Consider the following 25528-nt stretch of genomic DNA (forward strand, 5'->3'; position numbering starts at 1 on the left):
AACAGATAATTTTTGCTAATATAATTGTGAAATTAATTTAAAATATTTAAGTAATTATTTTGAGTGATTTTTTTGCAGGAGAATGTTTCAAGAGAGATGAGAAATCTGAATGAAGATCTGAATGGAGATCAAAATGACGATTAAAATGATGATCAAAATGGAGATCAAAATGGGGATCAAGATGTAAATTTTGACGTCAATTTTGATGAGCTGTTCACATCCTTATAACGGATTAAATTTTATATTGCTATTATTCTTAATTTTAAGTACACACACACACACACACACACACACACATAAATGTATTTACACACACACACACACATTTTAAAATAAATTTTATATTTTAATTTAAAAAAAAATTTATTTATTTACGCGCCTCTCCTTGCGCTCCTATCCCTTGCGTCTCTCTTGCGCTAGTTGTAAGTATAGCGATATCTTCGTTGCGTTTTCTCTTGCGCGTTAGTTGTAAGTCTCTCGCTCTCTCTCGCACGCGTTAATCATAAGTCTCACTATCTTCGGCATGCGTCATTGTTCTTTCGCGCTATCTCTTTCGTACGCGCTTAGAATAAGTAATCTCTCTCGCGCTATGATACAAAAATGTATAACAGATTTTTAATAAATTTTATATATTTTAATTGAAAAAAAATGTATTTATTTACGCGCCTCTCATTGCGCTCCCATCCCTTGCGTCTCTATCTCTCTTGCACTAGTTGTAAGTATAGCGATATCTTCGTTGCGTTCTCTCTCTCGCGCGTTAGTTGTAAGTCTCGCGATATCTTCGTTCTCTCTCGCACGCGTTGTTCTCGCAATATCGTTCTCTCTCGCACGCGTTGTTCTCGCGCTATTATCGTTCTAAGTCTCGCGATATTATAGTTCTCTTTCGTATGCGTTCTCTTCGCGCTATCGTTTTCTCTCGCACATGTTGCTCTTGCAATATCGTTCTCTATCATACACGTTGTCTCGCGATATTATCGTTCTCTCTCTTTCATATGCTCGTCGCTCACACACTTACCTTTGCGTCGTCCTTCTCCCACCTATGCAGCATCTTACAATGCGTCGTCCTTGTCCCACGTTGACGCCATCCTTGTCATACGTTGATGTCATCCTTGTCACACGTTGATGCCATCCTTGTCGCACTGTCCTCTTCACACACTTAGCGCTATCCTTTTCCCACACGTAGCGCTATCCTTCTCACACCACCGTCTTCTTTCCGCGGATCCCCCTTCCCCGCGCGGACCCCCTTGTCCATAGGTCGCGCCGCGGATCCCCCTACCCGCGCGGACCCCCTCGTCCATCGGTCGCGCCGCGGGTCCCCCCTACCCGCGCGGACCCCCTCATCCATCGCTCGCGCCGCAGCTCCCCCTTTCCCCGCGCGTGACGTCACCCCCCGCGCACGTGACGTCATCCCCCTTCCCCGCACGTGACGTCATCCCCCCGCACGTGACGTCACCCCCGTGACGTCACCCCCCCCCCCCCGCGGTTTCCCCCTCGCCCCTCACCCCCCCTGAGATCCCTGAGTTAGAACTCTCGTAGTTTTACTACTAATATTTGACTATATAGAAAGTTAACCTAATATAAAACATAATAGATACTTTAAAAACCAGTCCGTATAAAAGGTATTATTGTAAAATATTAAAATCATAAATCTTGTCGAATCTATATTTTATAGATGCATATATGCATATAAAAATAAGGAAATCAAATAACAAAAGAAATGTATTGAACCAATTATAAATGTACTAAATTTTAATAAACTAATAAAAAATAATAAATGCAGATGAGGCTTCTAGTATAATAAGAAATAATAATATGAATAAAATTTAATTTATACATAACTTTTGCTGCACGCCGAACTATAAGCCTTATAAGTGTCCAAGGTTAATCTTCGTTATCTCCCATATGTCAACACTTGCATCACCCGACGGACGTACTACACTGAAAATAAAAGAATATTCATTAATAAAATTTCGAGGCACAATGTATTAAAGTAATAAAAATATATACAGGGTGAGCCATTTTAATTAACGCACGCAATTATTTCGGAAACAAAGCATTTTAGAGAAAAATGTTTCAGACAAAAGTTTTATGGTTTCGAGGGGGCCATAAGATGATATCATTGGTTTGACCTTGAAGAGTTATTTGAAGGTCACATGAAGGTCACCTTCAATTTCTTAAATGGAACCTACTATTTGTCATTGCATATTCATGTAGCTTATATCGTGAGCTTTCCAAAACACTATAATTAAGTACCTTTTCGTTAAGTACTTTTTGAGTTATGAGGCTTGAAATAATTTCTTAATTTTACATAAACCGTAAAATATCTTGTAAAATATTCATTTTTCGATTATCTTACCTTAATACTTTTACGTACAAAATAATGAGAGGAATCAACTGGTGTAAAGAAAACACATAGTTGTTTTGAAGAAAAAATATATAATTTGCAATTAACAATTCCATATTTTTTCTTAAAAACAACTATGTGTTTTCTAATTATTATGTGTGTTCTAATTATTACAGTTCGATATATCGAATTAATTTTATTGTAGCGGATGGCCGTAATACCAGGCGGTCTCTTATCTTATCGCTAAATGAACCCATGTACAACTGTACTGAATGAAGCTCGGAGGGTCGCTTATCTCTTGGTGAATAATTTTATTCTTATATTATTTTATAAGACGATTTAATAATTTCGCTTGCAATAATTCATGTAGCTCTGCTACTTATTATGTAGGATATATATATATATATATATATATATATATATATTGGTTGTAAGATTTTATAGTTGTCAATTTTTATTGTCTTGTCAAATTTATTTTATAATGATTTAGTGTGTATTAATATTTTCATGCCGAAAAATAAGAGTTTATTTGAACCTTATTACTTCTTAATTTTTTTATTAAACATCCAGGCTCATTTGGCGTATGAATATATATATTCTTTTAACAATTTTATAATTTTATGAATATTACGCTCGCAATAGGAAGTGCTTCTTATAATATTCGTTCGAGTTATTATTCTCGAGTCCTCTTTGTCTTTAGACTCGGGCGCGTATGTTGAGACATGGTGGAAGATAAGATTATTGGCACGCGCCAACCGATAACGCACTGCGTTCGGCTTAGCCTTAGGCTTTGGCACATATAAGAGGATTTATAATTTAGCTCGATTATTAGTACGTATAAAATCATGTTTTACTAAATTTTATAAGATTTTACATTTGTTGGATTTCAATTTTATGTTCTAATCCCTTTAATATATTTTAACATATCTTATTTCCTTCATTAAATTCATGTTTTATTGTCAGTTATATTGTTCTTATAATTCGCCTTTTAAATTTCGTATGTATATATGTTACGTATTCTCTTACGATTTACAACTTAATAATTTAGTAAAACATATTGCAATATATATTTATTAATAACCATGCGTGTTAATGGTCAAAGCAAAAGGTCGGTCCGAAATTTATTTCACGCCTTGACTTTAAAAGAATATTATTTCCAAGTCTCCTTCGTCTGAAGTCTAATGCATGAACGTCGTAAGTATCAAGGGAGATAAGATACGTCGACGCGTGTCAATAGATAACGCACCGTACATCTTTAGCCTTGACCGCTTGACTGACTTATTAATTCACGCATATAAAATCATATTTTATTCGCATTTACCTATAGTTTTAGGTTTGTTACTAATAAAGAAAAAATTTATTGTATTTAGGTTGCTAGAGTACATATGTTTGTATGAATAATTAAAGCACTTAAGCTAACGGACATTCCTTGGATAATATATATATATATATACTTAAAGTATATAAGAATATATTGCATGTTTTTTGTGACTACGAATTTTGTGTGCCCAGCTCACCTTGTTATTTTTATTAATAATTATATATATATATATATATATATATATATACAGGGTGACCCATTTTAACTTAGGCAGCCAAATAACTCGAAAAATAAGCAAGATAGAGAAAAATGTTTTAGACAAAAGTTGTATGGTTTCGAGGGGGCCATAAGATGGTATCATTGGTTTGACCTTGAAGAGTCATTTGAAGGTCACGTGAAGGTCACTTCAATTTTTTTAAATGGAACATCCTATATATTTTTGTACATTCTTGTAGCTCATCTCGAGAGCTTTCCAAAACACTATAATTAAGTACATTTTCGTTAAGTACTTTTTGAGTTATGAGGCTTGAAATAATTTCTTAATTTTACATAAACCGTAAAATATCTTGTAAAATATTCATTTTTCGATTACCTTACCTTAATAGTTTTATGTACAAAATAATGAGAGGAATCAATTGGTGTAAAGAAAACACATAGTTGTTTCGAAGAAAAAATATGTAATTTGCAATTAACAATTCCATATTTTTTCTTAAAAACAACTATGTGTTTTCTTTACACCAATTGATTCCTCTCATTATTTTGTACATAAAAGTATTAAGGTAAGATAATCGAAAAATGAATATTTTACAAGATATTTTACGGTTTATGTAAAATTAAGAAATTATTTCAAGCATCATAACTCAAAAAGTACTTAACGGAAAGGTACTTAATTATAGTGTTTTGGAAAGCTCTCGAAATAAGCTACAAGAATGTATAAAAATATATAGGGTATTCCATTTAAAAAAATTGAAGGTGACCTTCATGTGACCTTCAAATAACTCTTCAAGGTCAAACCAATGATACCATCTTATGGCCCCCTCGAAACCATAAAACTTTTGTCTGAAACATTTTTCTCTAAAATGCTTTGTTTCCGAAATAATTGCATGCGTTAATTAAAATGGCTCACCCTGTATATTAAAGATATTTGAAATAATAAATTTTCTGCTAATGTTCATAATGATTTATATGAATTTTGTCGCGAACACCTTTAACACAGTTTGAATCCCTTTTACAATAGTTATAACAACTAAATTGAGAGATACAGGGCGATCCTGAAAAACGATCCGTCTATAAAATGACGTATTCCTGACACCATTCTAAGACAATTTTTCCTTTACCAAAATTTGATTTGAAGCGTAGTTTTTGAATTATGAGCAAAAATAGTTAGTAAATCACGCGTCGGGTACAGAAGGCAGGCAGGAGCGGCGCGGCGTGCCGCGAGCGCGGGCGCAGCTGACCGCCCGACGGGTGATTATCACCGCATGAGTCGCTAACTATTTTATCTTATAACAAAATTATGCTTTAAATAAAATTTTGGTAAAGAAGAAAATGTCTTAGAATTACGTCAGAAATACGTGTTCCTTAAAATAACGTTATTTTAATAATGAAAAGTTGTTCCGGATCGCCGGATCGCCGGCCGTCCGACGTTGCAATCAGTTGATTGCTACACGCGATGTGTGTATGGCGGAGTGTGTGCGTAAGAGAGAGAGAGAGAGAGAGAGAGAGAGAGAGAGAGAGAGGGAGGGTAGGAGGGACAGACATTCATACACACGCACGCACTTTTTTCTCGCTCTCTTTCTCTCTTTTACGCAACACTCATACACTCTCTCATTCAGTCTCTCACTCACACTCTCTCGGTCACTCACTCACTCACTCACCTGCTTACTCACTTGCTCACTCACCTTGTAGCAGCGTAGCGAATCTTCATGCTATGTATTGTTGTTATCTGCTGCACGGTTATGATTGCTAGAGATGCGCGACACATCAAAATTTTTTCGATTATTAGTCTCACATTCGATTGACACAATACAGATTACGCGATAACGAGTTTACTGTTTATTCACTCACTATTGATTTATCGATACCAAAAATTACTTTCAAAGAAACGCGAATGCAAACAGCACATGACTCGACGCGAAGCGACGGACCGCGGAGACTGCGCGACCACAAGAGTTATGTTGCCAGAAACGCGACACGCGACATCTAACAAACGACTTGCGCGTGGCGCGTGATTGACGCGAGATAAGACGAACGATCGGCTAAAACCTTCGCATTGCGAATGCGGTAGAAAACATGAAACGTATAATGACATACTTAAAAAATTAATTATTTATTATAAATAATAACTATTTTTAATTATAATAAATAATTATTATTTTAAAAAGCATGTGTTGTACGTTATTACGTTTTCGAAATTATTGCATTCACGATGCGAAGATTTAAGTCAATCGCAAGAATAATGTAATTTTAATTACATTATTCTTGCGATTGACTTAAATCTTCGCATCGTGAATGCAATAATTTCGAAAACGTAATAACGTACAACACATGCTTTTTAAAATAATAATTATTTATTATAATTAAAAATAGTTATTATTTATAATAAATAATTAATTTTTTAAGTATGTCATTATACGTTTCATGTTTTCTACCGCATTCGCAATGCGAAGGTTTTAGCCGATCGTTCGTCTTATCTCGCGTCAATCACGCGCCACGCGCAAGTCGTTTGTTAGATGTCGCGTGTCGCGTTTCTGGCAACATAACTCTTGTGGTCGCGCAGTCTCCGCGGTCCGTCGCTTCGCGTCGAGTCATGTGCTGTTTGCATTCGCGTTTCTTTGAAAGTAATTTTTGGTATCGATAAATCAATAGTGAGTGAATAAACAGTAAACTCGTTATCGCGTAATCTGTATTGTGTCAATCGAGTGTGAGACTAATAATCGAAAAAATTTCGATGTGTCGCGCATCTCTAGCAATCATAACCGTGCAGCAGATACAACAATACATAGCATGAAGATTCGCTACGCTGCTACAAGGTGAGTGAGCAAGTGAGTAAGCAGGTGAGTGAGTGAGTGAGTGACCGAGAGAGTGTGAGTGAGAGACTGAATGAGAGAGTGTATGAGTGTTGCGTAAAAGAGAGAAAGAGAGCGAGAAAAAAAGTGCGTGCGTATGAATGTCTGTCCCTCCTACCCTCCCTCTCTCTCTCTTTCTCTCTCTCTCTCTCTCTCTCTCTCTCTCTCTCTCTCTCTCTTACGCACACACTCCGCCATACACACATCGCGTGTAGCAATCAGCTGATTGCAACGTCGGACGGCCGGCGATCCGGCGATCCGGAACAACTTTTCATTATTAAAATAACGTTATTTTAAGGAACACGTATTTCTGACGTAATTCTAAGACATTTTCTTCTTTACCAAAATTTTATTTAAAGCATAATTTTGTTATAAGATAAAATAGTTAGCGACTCATGCGGTGGTAATCACCCGTCGGGCGGTCAGCTGCGCCCGCGCTCGCGGCACGCCGCGCCGCTCCTGCCTGCCTTCTGTACCCGACGCGTGATTTACTAACTATTTTTGCTCATAATTCAAAAACTACGCTTCAAATCAAATTTTGGTAAAGGAAAAATTGTCTTAGAATGGTGTCAGGAATATGTCATTTTATAGACGGATCGTTTTTCAGGATCGCCCTGTATATTAATTCTGTTTGATTAATATATGTATGTATATAAAACCAGCTATTCAGTTAGCATTGGTGGTTTGCTAGTAAATTAGTTATATAGGATAACTAAATAATGTAAATATCGGTTGATTACATATAATATATATAGTGATATGAATTTATAGTGAATATATATAATTACATTTAAAAATTATATAAGATGAAAAATTCTTGATATTATACTACAAAGTAATATTTAAAATTTTTGTTGCGGGACGTAACAACCCCGTGCTGACCTCCCCAATAACGTCAGCAATGCAGCTCGCCAAAATCCTATGAGCAACAACACTAACAACCGTTATCATCCCAGCAACGGACATGCAACCTCACAACCACCCTTCACCGCATCGCCAGTTAAATTAATTGTTGGACAGTCTCAACAAAATTATCAGACTAAAATTTGTCGCTATTGCAAAACCCCTGGACATCTTATAGAGGAATGCCGAAAGCTTGCCTACAAAAGAACCTTAGAAGCAAACCAACCCGGTACTTCGGGAAACGCGCAAGGCGTTCCGTTGAGAACCAACGTCCGCCGGAACGACCCATAACCAGGACGTCCGACTTACCACATTCAAAAGAAAGCCAATATAATAACACCACAGGAAACTCCCGCACAAATTTCCGAATCTGCCAAATAAACGACAGACAACAATCTACAGAATTGCCCACAGTAACGTTATCCTCTCCAGATCTAATAGCAGATTGCAAATTCATGATCGATTCTGGATCGGGATTAAATCTCATTAAACAAAAATGCTTAAATCCACACGTTACTCTCGATAGAACTAATCCTTTATGTCTACAAGGAATTGCCTCTGAAACTATCGTTACATTGGGAGCTGTTTCCATATCTATTCTCGGAAAACTGTCCGAATTTTATGTCATATCTGATTCAATAGGTTCTTACAAGATGGAATATTAGGCAACAAGTTCCTGAAAGAACGAGCTGTTATAGTCAACTATAGAGACAACTTTATACAGTATGAAGATATGAGAATTCCATTCTCAAACTCAAGTACAATATGTCTTAAGGAAAGAACTGTCACTCCCTGTTCTTTTCATATTACCAATCCAGAAAAACAAATCGGATATGTACCTCGTCATACCCTTGCCGAGGGCTTCGGGGAAGCTATTGTCACTAATAATAATGGAAAAGTCCATATGCCTATATTCAATACTTCCGAGAAAGAATTGACCCTTAATATTCCATTCATAGAACTGCAAGACTTTGAAACACCAGAAAATTATACTGGAACCCAAGGGCGTCCCAGAGGATTAACCAGAATCTTTAATTCTAACAATCTCGCTGGATTAGACGAACCCCTAGGGGAACTCGTTAAGGCCATAGATAATCCCATTTACTTTAACCAGACATTATCAACACCAACAGATAGAACTGTTGATGTCATAAACCTTCTATGCCTTGAACATCTGAATTCTGAGGAATCAGAAAATGTTCGACTACTAGTTTACAAACATTCCGATAGCTTTCACCTACCCGGTGAACATCTCCAAGCGAAAAACGCCGCTCAGCATTCTATTCCTACTATTAACGAAATGCCTGTCCACACGAAACAATATAGATTTCCTTCTGTACATAAGGAAGAAATTAATAGACAAGTAAATGAATTACTGTCCTCAGAATTAATTGAACCTTCTACCTCCCCTTATAACTCTCCTTTATGGATAGTTCCGAAAAAGCCAGATTCCTTAGGGAATAAAAGATGGTGAATGGTTATCGATTATCGAAACCTTAATGAAAAAACAATAGGCGATGCCTATCCTCTTCCAAATATAACGGACATATTAGACCAACTCGGATCTGCAAAATATTTTTCAGTACTGGACTTAGCTTCCGGTTTCCACCAAATACCTATGGCATCAAAAGATGCCCATAAAACTGCTTTCTCTACACCTTACGGACATTACCAATTTAAACGAATGCCATTTGGATTAAAAAATGCTCCTGCAACATTTCAAAGATTGATGGATAACGTTCTATCCGGACTCCAGGGAAACGAATTATTTGTTTATATGGATGATATTGTCGTATATGTACGATCATTGCAAGAACACGAAAGCAAGTTCGAAAAATTAATGCAGAGATTGAGAGCTGCAAATTTAAAATTACAACCAGAAAAATGTGAATTTTTACGACGTGAAGTTATGTATCTGGGACACATAATTGGATCCGATGGAGTCAAACCTGGCCCCGCTAAGATAAAAGCTATAATGAATTTTCCTACTCCAAAGAATCCGAAAAACATCAAACAATTTCTGGGATTAGCCGGATACTACCGAAGATTTATTCCAAATTTCTCCAAAGTCGCGAAACCATTAACTGATCTTTTAAAAAAGGATAAGAAATTCGATTGGCAAGACAAACAAGCAGAAGCATTCGATATTCTAAGGAATTCACTATGCTCTGAGCCTATTTTACAATATCTCGACTTTACTAATCCATTCATTCCTACCGACGCATCTGGATATGCGGTCGGAGGAGTGCTCAGTCAGGGAATAATAGGGAAAGACTTACCCATTGCCTACACATCTCGTATTTTAAATCCCGCCGAGCAAAATTATTCTACAATAGAGAAGGAATGTTTAGCTATCATTTATTGTGTAAATCATTTTAGGCCTTACCTATATGGAAGAATATTCACTATAGTAACTGACCATAAACCATTAGTGTGGCTACACTCCATTAAGGACCCTTCCTCAAGATTATGGAAGTGGAGAATGAAACTCTCTGAATATCAGTATGAAATACAATATAAAAAGGGAACTTTAAATTATAACACTGATGCCTTATCCAAAAATCCACCCGTTAACGTGGCTATTCCGTTATTCCTCATTGATGAAGGAGAATATTCATCCGACGAATCCATATTTTCGTATAGGCCTCAAAGGCCAAAGGGAAAATCTAGTACACCTGAAGGTCAGAATGCAAGATCTAATCAGGAAGACATGGGAAATTATCAAAAAACCGCCGAGACCTCAGCCCCCGTAGAGCGTCAACCAGAAGATTATCAAAATTATTCTGTCGAACATGAAAATAGTAATAATTATGGAGTCACAATCGAAGAAGTTACTGACTCTGAAGAAAGCGACGATACGGATTATACTGAAATAATAGAATCCGACATTGTACCGTATCAGTCAAACCCACAACAACTGAACCCACCAGCTCTTCCACCATGGAGTCGAGCCTTAGTGCGAGAAGTTAGAGAAGATCTACTCCAACAGAAAGATAATCACATAATATTTATCTACCAGAACGGAACAGCTTATGATAATGGCGCAAAATCATACCAAGAAGCCAATCTACTCCCTAAATATGAAGGGCTGACATTCGGGCCAGGATATGTACTGTAAAAGGGCCAGGGTATGTACTGTAAAAGGAAACACATTGATTGCCCTCCCAATTAAATACAATTATCATACCCTTATAGAAGCCCAGAATCTCAAAAATTGCCTACACTCTCTAGTGGATGTCGCTACGGAACTTGGACTCTCTTCGGCGAGTCTTAGCAAGACCGAACGCTTTGATGACCTTCCGTGGTCATACATCTTTAACCAATTCAAAAGATATTTACAAGAACTACCAATCAATATAACAATATGCTTAAATTTAATTCAAACACCAGAGATCGAAAAACGTCAATCTCTAATTTTGGAAAATCATGCCTCAGCTCATGGAGGACATAAGGGCGTAACGAAGACCTATAACCGCCTTAGATCTCGTTATTACTGGAAAACAATGAAAAAGGATATTCAGGAATTTATTAGAACCTGCCGGGAGTGTCAATTAAAGAAATTAACTAAAGTAAAAACCAAGCAACCCATGGTTATAACAGATACCCCCGGGGCTGCTTTTGATAAAGTATCCTTGGATATTATGGGACCTCTTCCCCTAACAATGGGTAATAACCAGTATATACTAACCATGCAAGATGCTAACAAAATATTCTACCGCCGTGCCATTAAAGGAGGCCACATCATTAACAATCGCCGACGCCTTCACTAAAGAATTTATCTGTATATATGGTACTCCTCGCGTAATATTAACCGATCAAGGAACAAATTTTTTATCCGCCTTAATGCGACAGTTAACAAGGAAATTCCGCATACAACATTTTAGGACCACTGCCTACCATCCACAGTCTAATGGATCGCTTGAACGATCACATCATGTCTTAACAGAATATCTAAAAACTCAGGTTGATAAGGAGACAAATTGGGATGAATACATTAAACTTGCTATGTTCTCGTACAACACCAGTGTATATGAAGGCACGAGATACTCACCCTATGAGCTAGTATTTGGTCGAATAGCACGACTACCCTCCGCACACCCCATCATCGAAGAAAATATCAAACCCACATACCGTGACTGTATTGTTAATCTCTTTAACAAGATAAACGATTTACAAATGCAAGCTAAGCAAAACCTCACACTAGCTAAAGAACGGAGTAAGCGATACTATGATCGCAATTTGAATTTACAACAATTTGAGAAAGGAAAACATGTCTTTTTATTAAAAGAACCACGAAAAGGAAAACTTTCTGACCAGTATACTGGTCCTCACGAAATAATCGAACTTCTACCCCCAAGTAATGTTAAAATTAGAACAGGAAACCAAACCCGAATAGTACACACCAACAAGATCAAACTAGCACACCCCCAGCCGGGATGAGGTAATAATCAGAGTCCTTTGTTACAGATGCTTTGGCACAGAAGGCCTACACAGCCGAGATTGGACGCAACCATTTCAAATCGAATAGAGGAATCCTTCTTCTTCGGCCATTGTGTCCATATAATAGGAGCCCTTTGTCTCTTAGACGAAACAAATTTGTGTAAGGAGTGTTATGATAGACTCCGTACCAATATTATTAAGCAACAATACCGGCCCTTGCGGAGACATTTCTTTGTGAATAGTCACATCGTGCGTAACGACTATTGCTCAGCTTGTGGCACAACGGTTATCGAGACCAATTCTCTCGACAAGTGCATCTCCTGCACACTAACAGCGCACGAATTCCTAGAACTTCTACACAACACCTCGACTTCTATCAATAGTTATAGTTACCCCTTAGTCTTAAACGTATACGATAGGATTCCTACGTTATAAGGGGATGCCATTTACCGGCACAGCCTGCTGTGTAGAATTCAGAGGATATCGGTATGATCCCTTGAACGTCTATTTGTGTGAACTCTGCTATCACTACGTGTTGCCTATTAGGGTACGATTGCCTCCAATATCTCTACACTTTCTCTCTCCGGGATCACGCCATATCGATCCTCATTGTGCACATTGCTCCCGAACGCTTGTCACACAAAGACCTTTAGATCAGTGTCTCATTTGCACTCAAGGTATTGTTGAACTTCTGTCCATATCCTATTTGCTTACTCTGAACAATGCTTCATAATGTCTCAACTTTCTCTTAATGCTGTATGCATCAAACTGCACGGTTATCTCAACCTAAATAATCACAACCACTATTGCTGTGCATGTTATTGTATGCTACATACCCCCTGTAACCAAAGGTTTTTCTTTCCAATAGACTCCCACATTATTTCTATTGCTCCACACCCCTATAGAACGATCTGTTCGTACTGTCAACGACCCATCACCATAATACGACCCCTACACACCTGCTCCACCTGTACTAGGAATATCGCTCAAATATTCCGAGAGACTCACCCCACCTTTCTCTCAATAAACGAAGAGAATCCCCCAACCTCCCAACCTTGAAGAATTGAAGAGTTAATATGCTATCGGATACATATCCCGACACCTTGAACCGTACTGTGCACCAGGAATTCGATGGATATTACTCTCTGAGAAAAGGCCTCTATTACTGCTCTATATGTAGAATACATGCGGATCATGAATTAGTCCACATAAATTATCACAGTATCTCAGAAAATTTTTCTCATATTAGTCCTTCTAAATGCTGTCTATGTAATCATAAAGTGTCTTTCATAACTCCTATAATTGACTGTAGACCGTGCTTCCTAAATTATCTAGAAGAAGAACGAAAAAGAGAACTTGCTAGAGCAAACCAACATGAATAACGCAAGCAATCCCTGTTGCAATCACCCCATCCATGAACTATTGTCCCACTTCCCCAACATGCATGAGGCAAAATGCAGAAAAGTAATTTTCTATAAAAGATATACCGGGAAAACCCGCACTCCTACCCGCATGTGTTGCGCATGTTATAGACTTCGACAATTAAGAGTCAAACCTGATTTAATTGTTTGCCATTGGGTAACTTCGGGAGATATAAATCTTGCTAAATGTAATTACTGTCAATCCACCCTGGAAGCTGTCCGTCCCATCCTTCAATGCCAGGAATGCGTATATTCCTATTTCGAAAGAGCAATATTTGAAAAAAATCAGGGAAGGGACATAAGTAATCTAACTGCTTTTGCTTTTTGCAGGACTCACAGACAAGGCATATACGCATAAAATGTGCCCGCTTTCCAAATTTAAGCGACCTGCTCATCCACTACTAGACCACTCCCTCTTCAACAGTCTTAACGTAAAATGCGTGGTTATAATGACACATGATGTCCTAACCGCTAACAGTCCTCATCTTATATGTACGGATTGCTACAATCCTGCAATTTATAACAGGGTCTTGACGCAATACTCACACACATTCCAATATGGCAATGTGCCAACGAATCAGTGTGCTAATTGCGGAAGTAATTGTCATGAAAAACGACCCCTTCTTGAATGCATTAAATGTTTTAAAGCCTATAATCAATTTGTAGACATGATCGTTAAAAAGGGAGAAGAAAGCACTTACAGGCAAACTATAGGCCTGTCTGTAAACTCAATCACATTGAAGATAGATTATGGAGTGGCTGAAATAACGATTGATCCTAATGATCCAGAGATTTTAGAAGAAAGATTATTAAATTAAATAATAAAAGGAAATGGATCATCTCAATCCTTATTTCACCAATAAACTTAAATACTTTATCTATTAGGAACTATACGTATATACATATATATATATATATATATATATATATATATATGTATATCCATAATAAATATATTAACAAACTGCATTTATGTAAAAAAAAAAATATATTTTTATGTATACGTATAACATAAAATTTTTTATAGTATATATATATATATTCTAAAAAATATATATATATATATTCATATATAATTATCCTTTAATCAATTTACTATTAATAAACAGTAATAATAATAATCACTCATATTTACCATATAAATATATATATATAATAATAATAACAATAAAAAAAAAAACAAACACAAAAAGGGGAAAGAAAAATACTTCGAAAAATGCTTCACAGAAAATAATAATCATAAAGGAAAAAAATAAAAAACATAATATAATGATAATAATATACATATAAGTATAGTCAGATTACCTCTCTATATGTATATATATATATATATATATATATATATATATATATGTATATATATATATCCACGTTATATTATGATCATATTGAGCGACGCTACGAAGATACCTCCTGTTTATTCGAATACTTTCATAAGTAATTATAACCTAAATACACCTAAGATTCAATGTATAATTATGAATCAATCCAGCAACATCTGTTCACAATCAAATCTTCACAAAATTGTACCATCAATCATGTAACTATAAAATGCAATACACGTCTATACGTACATCAAAACTGTAATCATTCCAGACCACCATGACGCCCTTAATCCTAGTAATCTTCTTAAGTAAAACTGCCGCCTTAATCGGATTTGATTGCGGAGGACAACACCTCAACGTAACAGTCGTCTCTCTCCTTGACGTTGGCGAATGCGACCTGAACATACGACAACCCAACACTACGGATGTTCATATTCAGCTACTACAACTATCTGATTACAGTTATACAGAAGTTATACAGTGCAAGGTTGAGATATCTCGAAATATATATCATTGTGGCATGCATTCACATATATCTGCTGTTCACAATGGAAGAGCCGACTATGTGCATGATACTGGATACACTCAGTGCCTAAGGATGTTTCAAGATGGAACCATTTCTTTAGGAGATAACACCCTTGTTGCTGGCATAAAGGCGAATCAGACGACATATCGAAGTATCACCTTGGTAGGCCGAGTGCAAGTCGACGGATATTGTAAAGGATCACAATACAACGACCCCTATGGCACATGGGACGACGTAGTCGTCCAAGCAGCTGTTAAAATCTCGTTGAGATCTTCTTATGTTCCCATAGAATTAAATACTGGAAAAATCAAACTGAAATCCGGAACCATGTGTGATCTCGTCGATAGCTTCTGCTTAGATGCTGATGATGGATATACGTATTGGAAACCCATATCGACCACCACCTGCAACTTCCAACAATATGATGTTCTGTATGAGGGACCCGCCAATAAAATTTCTGATAAGTCTGACACCGACGCTCCAGTTATCTACAGTCTAGTAACTCAGGAAATTACCTTTGCTCTTATGACAACCACGGAACTACCTCTATGTGGATATACTCTTCTACGGACTGAGCATCCTAAATTATTTATTCTGGAAGCAAAACCTGGTAACACCTTCGCCAGTCGAGGAATCATCCCGGTCAACAACTTTGACATTTTTACATATATGAACTCCAAGTTCGTGTATATAGAAAAACACGTCAAACAGCAAATGATGTCTCTTTATAATAATGTCATCTTACAAAAATGCGAACTCGAAAGACAAGTAATCACTAATGCTTTGTCCTTCGCCACTCTTCAACCAGATGAATTCGCTTATCGACTAATGAAAGGACCAGGATACATGGCCGTTACAACAGGAGAAGCAGTACAAATAATTAAATGCATCCCTGTTGAAGTGATGGTAAGAAAAACGGAAGAGTGTTATACTGAACTTCCCATTTCTGTACGCAATCATTCTTTCTTCCTCACACCTAAGTCAAGAATTATCACCAAAATCGGCAACGAACGGGAATGCAATTTAGAGCTTCCTACCTTGTATCGAATCGAAGATACATGGGTACAACTCACACCTAACATTCAAGTTAGGCAGCTACCAACCCTAAAACCCATGGCCGCCTTAACTTGGAGATATCTCACACCAGGACCTTTGACAGTAAGCGGGATATATTCAGATGCAGATCTGGAGAAATTAAAAAATCACATTATGTTCCCTGCCGAAAAACCAGCGTTACTCAACGCCGTTGCCAGAGGACTAACTGGCCATACCATGAACACTGAAGGAATCTCAATATATAACCTACTGGATGAAAACTCTCTAAATAAAATTGTAGAGAGCACAGCCTCGCGGATCTGGAAAGGATTCGTAAATTTTGGATCAGCTACCGCAGGAATCGTTGGAATCTTCATGATTATTCGCTTAATAAAATTAGTTATTGACACAGTCATTCATGGATACGCTCTCCACACTGTATATGGTTGCAGCCTTCACCTACTCGGAGCTCTATGGAGCTCCCTCGCAAATCTACTACTTCACTTGGCACGAGAACCCTCTAAAAGGGACGGAAATGACAACCAATTACCTGGCGGAAGGACAACCATGCAAACCTCCAACATCGATCTCATTGCACCTCCGGAAGAAATTATTCAACAACCCCCTCCAGTCAAACCTCCAAGGACAATGAAACCCTGTCACGAGGAAATCACCAAAAACGTAAATATGCCTACATCATATACAAATTTACAAGATCGCCTAATCACTCTAAACGAAAACATTTAATCTCCCTAGACTAAAATCCTCCGAAAACAATCGGATTTTGTTCTTATTAGGGGGTAGGTGTTACGTCCCACAACGAAAAAAAAAAAAAAAAAAAAATTTAAAATCTTACTTATAAAAAATATAACCCCTACCAATTCTCTCATCCTATATAACCTTTGCGCAATACTATATATAATCACTACATATTTGCGTCATAATATTATATATAATCAATATATATACGTCAATTTAATAATAATCAGCTCTCATATAGTCAAAATACTAGTAATCATCAGTACTAACCGAAAGCTGGACTTATATACATATATCAATCAAGAAAAAGTATTAGGCTCTTCGGAATAGTCATTCATAATAATCGTAGAAGAATTCCAATATATATATATAATTATTATTTATGCAATTTCAATAAGGTTGCAAAAGCCCCACATAACCACCTTAAAATTGCTTATGAAACTTCCTAAATCGATAGCAAAGATACTGAATTAATATGTATATATACATATGTATCCCCATAATTTCATATTAACACAATACATTGATTGATATGGTTTATAGTCAAGAAAATGTTACAATAAATTAGCAGTACTGGCCGTATATAACGATATTTATCTTAATAATTAATTTTACTAAGGAAAGAAATTATTCGAAATTTTATTGTCAAGGAAAACTCTCAGCAAATCACTTTAAATAATGTAACCGTCAAAAACATTTGCAACAAGACTTCGTATGAATTGGTATACGAACGAAATCCATCGGTAACTGGCCTTATAGCCTCTTGTGCGTTCCTTTACATTCCTCTGGTAAATTTGGCATGAGAAAATTTCCATAGCCATAAATCCCGAAACCTGAAAATAATATAACTAATTAGTATTTAGATAAATAAAGACATAAATCAACAAACAATAAAAACACATGTACATCAAATACAAAGTTTCTAAAAGTTAAATTGTCAAGTTAATACTCTACACTCTACACACGTATAAAATATAAATCGACGAATAATAATAAATACACTAAGCCAATCAAAATTTAATATCCATAAAAAAGCAATCGTTACTAAAATAATATATAAAATATACATATTTTGCTTTAAAATTCAACAATAATGATCAATAACAACATAATTAACAATACACGTTCAAAAGGGAATAAAGTTAATAATTTCCCATTATAAAAATCCTCATTGAATATTATGTCATCAACCAAATATATCTATCTATAATTTTAATCATTATAAAACAACATTATTTAATTTCAAAAGCAAAACATAAAACCAGACAACCAGTAATAACTATTGTAAATCCTCTCTTAAAAAAATTAACAATTTGAATACTCCTTAATAAACAAAATATGATTAATTAGAAAAGGAACTTCCTTTAAAATCCTGACTTCTCGTCCTCATTGAGTGGTCATGTTCTTCGTAAATCCATATACGTTTGTATATTGTTACGTCCCGCAACAAAAATTTTAAATATTGCTTTGTAGAATAGTATAAAGAATTTTTCATCTTATATAATTTTGCGTGTAATTATATATATTCACTATAGATTCATATCACTATATATATTATATATAATCAATCAATATTCATATTATTTAGTTACTTTATATAACCAAAATAGTAGCAAACCACCAGTGCTAACTGAATAGCTGGTTTTATGTACATATATTAATCAAACAGAATTAATATATTTCTCAAATTAGTTGTTATAATTATTGTAAAAAGAATTTCACTATATTCAATTTTAACAAAAAGTCATAAAATTCCTACATGACTACTTTAAAAATCATTATAAAACTTTAAAAACCAATAAACAAAAAATATCGAATTGTCACAAATATATATATATGTCACAAATTTCAATCATCTGTTACGTCCCGCAACAAAAATTTTAAATATTGCTTTGTAGAATAGTATAAAGAATTTTTCATCTTATATAATTTTGCATGTAATTATATATATTCACTATAAATTCATATCACTATATATATTATATATAATCAATCAATATTCATATTATTTAGTTACCTTATATAACCAAAATAATAGCAAACCACCAGTGCTAACCGAATAGCTGGTTTTATGTACATATATTAATCAAACAGAATTAATATATTTCTCAAATTAGTTGTTATAATTATTGTAAAAAGAATTTCACTATATTCAATTTTAATAAGAAGTCATAAAATTCCTACATGACTACTTTAAAAATCATTATAAAACTTTATAAACCAATAAACAAAAAATACCGAATTGTCACAAATATATATGAAATTTGTGACATATATATATGTCACAAATTTCAATCATCAATAATAAATTGATTAATATAGTATATAACCAGAAGTAACGATATACGAGGATAATTATATAAGATATTATTATTAATCAACTTTATCCAAGAGAGAAATAAATTCAAAATTCCCTTATCAAGGGAAGCCTTCAACAAATTGCCTTGAATAATGCAACTGTGTTCGCGACGAAGTTCAGTATGAATCAGTATGCGAATATTGCCATAAAGTTCTATTATTTTATATATAAAATAATGAATATAATGTATATGATAATATACAGGGTGAATTTTAATGGTTGTGTCAATCTTTTTATCATGCGGAAGATTATCGACCGCAATTGTAATAAATTGATCGGTACATAGATGTCAGATAATTGGATCGGCCGTATCGAAGGCCGGGATATAATGTGTACAATTAAAGCAAGTTAAAAGCTGAAATTATGTGTATAGTATGGATTTATTTTTATTATTAAAGCTACGTATTTATTATTACCCATACAGCACAGAAGCTTGCATCAACATTGCTGCAATGTTACAAAATTGCTCACTGCAGTGTAATATTGCAGAAATAATGCAGAGACATTATTTTGTAATATTACTTTGGCAATGTTGCAGCAACGTTTTAACATAGCGAAAATGTATAACATGTGTTTCTTTACTTGCCGCTACGCGGCGACACCAAATTTAACTAACTCGTATTTCGAATTCATCTAAAGTGGATATAAGGTCTACAAAGGACTAATGTAGTAATTATATTTCTTGTCTTGTGTCAGTTTAATTTCTGATAAACTGACTTGGTTTATTTAATATTCTGACTCTAATGAGGGATCTAGATTATTAAACAAATAATTTGTTTAATAATTTGGATCTCTCATTGAGTTTCAGAATATTAAACAGATTTTTCTCAATTGAATGAGTAAATAGGAAATAGTTCATTTATTGCACGTATTAAAATATTCTGGTGTCGAATGTATGTAAAATAATTGTATGTATATATTGAGATAAATATTTAAGAAACATCTAATAAAAAACACTAATAGATGTTTTTTTAAAGGCATTTTTTCCTATCTTTCTTAAACATTTTTTTATATTTTCAAAGTTTATTTATTAAATTTAAAACGGTGTCTGCATTTGTAGCAAAACGCGTTTTAATATTACAAATACGTTGCACCGTAACATTGCTACAATCTTACATTGCAATATTCCTAAAAGCGGACATTTTAACATTGCAATCTCACAACAATGGTGCAGCAACATTTTGCAGTGAATTTGCAACGTTACAATATTGCGGTGAAAGATTGCTGCAATGTGTATGCAATCTTTGTGTGCTGTATGGGTATTATTATTATTATTATTATTATTATTATTATTAAAGCTACGTATACATATTCGATATATTAAAGCAGTAAGAATACATATTTAAAAATTCAGTTCAAATTTAACACTTTAATATTTCATGTAAAACTTTATTTCAAATTCCGCATTTATTTTTATGGTAAATTTTTATTATTGTTTATATGCTAAAAATACGCAGCAAAAAATTTTCTTCCTTCTTAAATTAAAATTACGCAATTGTTTCATAAGAATGTATTTCTCATGGAACAGTTGCGTAATTTTATTTCAAGAAGGAAGAAATGCTACATATCTTTAGCGTATAAAACAATAATAAAAATTTATCATAAAAATAAATGCGGAATTTGAAATAAAGTTTTACATGAAACATTAAAGTGTTAAATTTGAACTAAATTTTTAAATATGTATTCTTACTGCTTTAATATATCGAATATGTATACGTAGCTTTAATAATAATAATAATAATAATAATAATAATAATAATAATAATAAATACGTAGCTTTAATAATAAAAATAAATCCATACTACACACATAATTTTAGCTTTTAACTTGTTTTAATTGTACACAATATATTCCGGCCTTCGATACGGCCGATCTAATTATCTGACATCTATGTACTGATCAATTTATTACAATTGCGGTCGGTAATCTCCCGCATGATAAAAAGATTGACACAACCATTAAAATTCACCCTGTATATATATATATTCTAACTGATATTAAACAATATACATATATGCTCAATTTAATTATTTAATTATTTAATCGCAAAATTTGTATACAAAATTAAAATATAATCGCAAATGACTAGCAATGATTAAGTAATAATCCGCTATTTTGCATTCAAATAAAATAAAAGAAATATTCATTAATAAAATATCAAGGCACAAAATAAAAAAGGTAATAAAATACACGCACACATATAAATACGTGTCTTTACGGAAGAAAAGATCTGGTCCCGAGACTAACCCTTCCATATACATATATATGTATATGGAAGGGTTAGTCTCGGGACCAGATTTTTTCTTCCGTAAAGACACGTATTTATATGTGTGCGTGTATTTTATTACCTTTTTTATTTTGTGCCTTGATATTTTATTAATGAATATTTCTTTTATTTTATTTGAATGCAAAATAGCGGATTATTACTTAATCATTGCTAGTCATTTGCGATTATATTTTAATTTTGTATACAAACTTTGCGATTAAATAATTAAATAATTAAATTGAGCATATATGTATATTATTTAATATCAGTTAGAATATATATATTATCATATACATTATATTCATTATTTTATATATAAAATAATAGAACTTTATGGCAATATTCGCATACTGATTTATACTGAACTTCGTCGCGAACACAATTGCATTATTCAAGGCAATTTTGTTGAAGGCTTCCCTTGATAAGGGAATTTTGAATCTATTTCTCTCTTGGATAAAGTTGATTAATAATAATACTTTATATAAATATCCTCGTATATCGTTAATACTTCTGGTTATATACTATATTAATCAATTTATTATTGATGATCGAAATTTGTGACATATATTTGTGACAATTCGGTATTTCTTTTTTTTGTTTATTGGTATATAAAGTTTTATGAATGATTTTTAAGGTAGTCATGTAGGAATTTTATGACTTCTTGTTAAAATTGAATATAGTGAAATCCTTTTTACAATAATTATAACAACTAATTTGAGAAATACATTAATTCTGTTTGATTAATATATGTATATAAAACCAGTTATTCGGTTAACACTGGTGGGTTGCTACTATTTTGGTTATATAAGGTAACTAAATAATATGAATATTGATTGATTACATATAATATATAACGATATGAATATATAGTGATTATATATAATTATATTTAAAACTTATATAAGATGAAAAATTCTTGATATTATTCTACAAAGCAATATTTAAAAATTTTTTGTTGCGGGACGTAACACCTTCCCCATAATAAGAACAAAATCCGATTGTTTTCGGAGGATTTTGGTCTAGGGAGATTAAATGTTTTCGTTTAGAGTGATTAGGCGATCTTGTAAATTTGTATATGATGTAGGCATATTTACGTTTTTGGTGATTTCCTCGTGACAGGGTTTCATTGTCCTTGGAGGTTTGACTGGAGGGGGTTGTTGAATAATTTCTTCCGGAGGTGCAATGAGATCGATGTTGGAGGTTTGCATGGTTGTCCTTCCGCCAGGTAATTGGTTGTCATTTCCGTCCCTTTTAGAGGGTTCTCGTGCCATGTGAAGTAGTAGATTTGCGAGGGAGCTCCATAGAGCTCCGAGTAGGTGAAGGCTGCAACCATATACAGTGTGGAGAGCGTATCCATGAATGACTGTGTCAATAACTAATTTTATTAAGCGAATAATCATGAAGATTCCAACGATTCCTGCGGTAGCTGATCCAAAATTTACGAATCCTTTCCAGATCCGCGAGGCTGTGCTCTCTACAATTTTATTTAGAGAGTTTTCATCCAGTAGGTTATATATTGAGATTCCTTCAGTGTTCATGGAATGGCCAGTTAGTCCTCTAGCAACAGCACTGAGTAAGGCTGGCTTTTCGGCTGGGAACATAATATGATTTCTTAGCTTCTCCATGTCCGTTTCGGAGTAGATTCCACTGGTAGCTAAGGATCCTGGAGTGAGGTATCTCCAGGTTAGAGCAGCCATAGGTTTTAGCTGTTGAGACGGTAGCTGTCTAACTTGGATACTAGGAGTGAGTTGAACCCATGTATCTTCGATTCTGTTGTTACGTCCTATTCGATCGTTTGTCCAACGATTCTACAGGGCTTACCGTGCAGGGACGAACAAGGTTGTATCTCTCTATTTCTTTTTCAGGGCAACCTGCTAGGCCGGCTATACCCTGGGACGCCGAGAGATTCAGGATCTGTATGAAGCTTCTTTTCAGGAATGCTCAGGTTGACGAATAAATAAAAGTCGAATCCTTGTTATGATGTTTCTTTACAAGATTTCCTTATTTATTATTGTCATATCAAGAATACAAAAATACTTATATAGATATATTTTCAATTTTATTAGCCTGATTTTATACGGTATATTCAACGAAATGATTTAAAACTATTTTAGATTATCCCTTCTTTCCTCAATTTATTGTTAAATTATGTGTGATACACGTCATCTATAGTTCCCAAGAACTCCTCACTATTTAGATAATCTAAAATATTATTGACTTCTTGGTCTGCCAAACTCTCGTCTATAGGAGAGATTTCTATGGGGTCGAACTCGAATTCTCCGAGTCTAACGGGAGAGTAATTCGGGGTTGAGTAGTCGGAAAACGAGGCCGGGCTATCGGAACGGCGGAGAAATGTAGTCTGGACCTGTCGGTCCTGTGTCACTGGGCTTCTTCTTATCTCCGCGTTGCACTCCCAAGCACGGAGTAGTCCTGGCGGAATTTCGGCCGTATGGTCGTCCAGGTTATAGACTACTGTAGAGTCGTCGCTTGAACTACCCGAGCTTTCGTCTGTTGATTCTAGCTCCTCTTCTGATTCTTCACCAGCCGGTATCGCTTGGAGGTTATGTTCGCTGTTGACTTCGGGGTTGACCTCGGGGGGTAAAGGGGCGAAGGAAAGATGTTGCGGAATATTTTCGCGATCGTTTACTGCTCGTACTATTTCGTCTGGAATTTCGTCCCGATCTACGAATAATTGGCGCGCGACGGAACGTCGGTCCCTTAATAATCGCTGTCTAAATAGCTCGCGACGCCTTACGCCTGCTTGGTGGAGGGGAATCTGACAACGGAGAACGGCGTCGTGCATTAACCATCTACCGAGAAATATTTATTGTTCATTAAAATTTTCTTTCTATTGTTTCGGAATGACTCGAGGATAGAGTTACTTATGGTTATGAGTTTCGAGAGGGGACACCTGTCAAAATGAATGTGGCGCGTAAATACGGTGGTTCGTAACACGTTTAGAGAAAGAGACAGGATAGATTCTGAAATAGCGACTTAACTCAATTATTATAAGAGAGGATTATTAGTTAGTTTTTCTCATGCAGTGACGTGGTAAAGAGGGGGATGTAGGGATGTTTGAATATAAGATGGATACCGTGCCTGCTGGTTTAGTTTTATTATTATAAAATAATTCTTCTAATATATTATACTAAACCAGAGTTATCATACTATGTGTCAGTCGGTCCTTAAAGAGCGCGTCCCGTGCTCTACGACAAGTGTCGATGTGCAAGACGTCACGTCACAGTGGCACAGAGTCCGTAAAGAAATTTCCCTAGAGAAAATTCTTCGCGGAAACGGCAGAGAGGTAGGGTAGGCTACCCAATGCACATCGATTGACAAGTCGAAGGCGACGATTCACTCTTGTGGATAAAACCAAAGACAGACTGAGCGTTTAATGTTCAAATGCAATCAACGTACTCGTGTTATCAGAAGGAGGAGACGTTGGAACTGTATGAAGGTAAGTTGTTGACTCTATTACGCGTAATAAAATTCTTCAATAGGGTATGGTAAAGTAATAATAATATTCGGTTACTAGTTGCAGATCACGAGAGATGAAGAGGAAAATATTGAATAATTAAAGCGAGTACTTACCCAAAAGTACTGCCGTTGGAACGTGCGTCGAATCTCCGTGGAAGACAGTCAGCCTCGGCGATGCCTTTGAGGGAGAGTCGAAGGAGTCGGTGATAAAGAATTGGCAGAAGACCTCAATGATGTTTCGAATAAGGCACTTTATTATTTAAAGTATACTGATATTTGACAGC

At 35.1% G+C, this 25528-nt stretch overlaps 1 pseudogene; it reads right to left on the reverse strand.

Annotated features, from left to right (window-relative positions):
• Positions 1-22795: 22795 nt before the first annotated feature.
• Positions 22796-25528, reverse strand: part of LOC145962242 (uncharacterized) — a 33982-nt pseudogene continuing 31249 nt past the window's right edge.

Source organism: Camponotus vicinus, unplaced genomic scaffold (assembly GCF_025532165.1).
Source record: "Camponotus vicinus isolate PSW18456_S1 unplaced genomic scaffold, iyCamVici1.0 SCAF_11, whole genome shotgun sequence".
NCBI lineage: Eukaryota > Metazoa > Arthropoda > Insecta > Hymenoptera > Formicidae > Camponotus > Camponotus vicinus.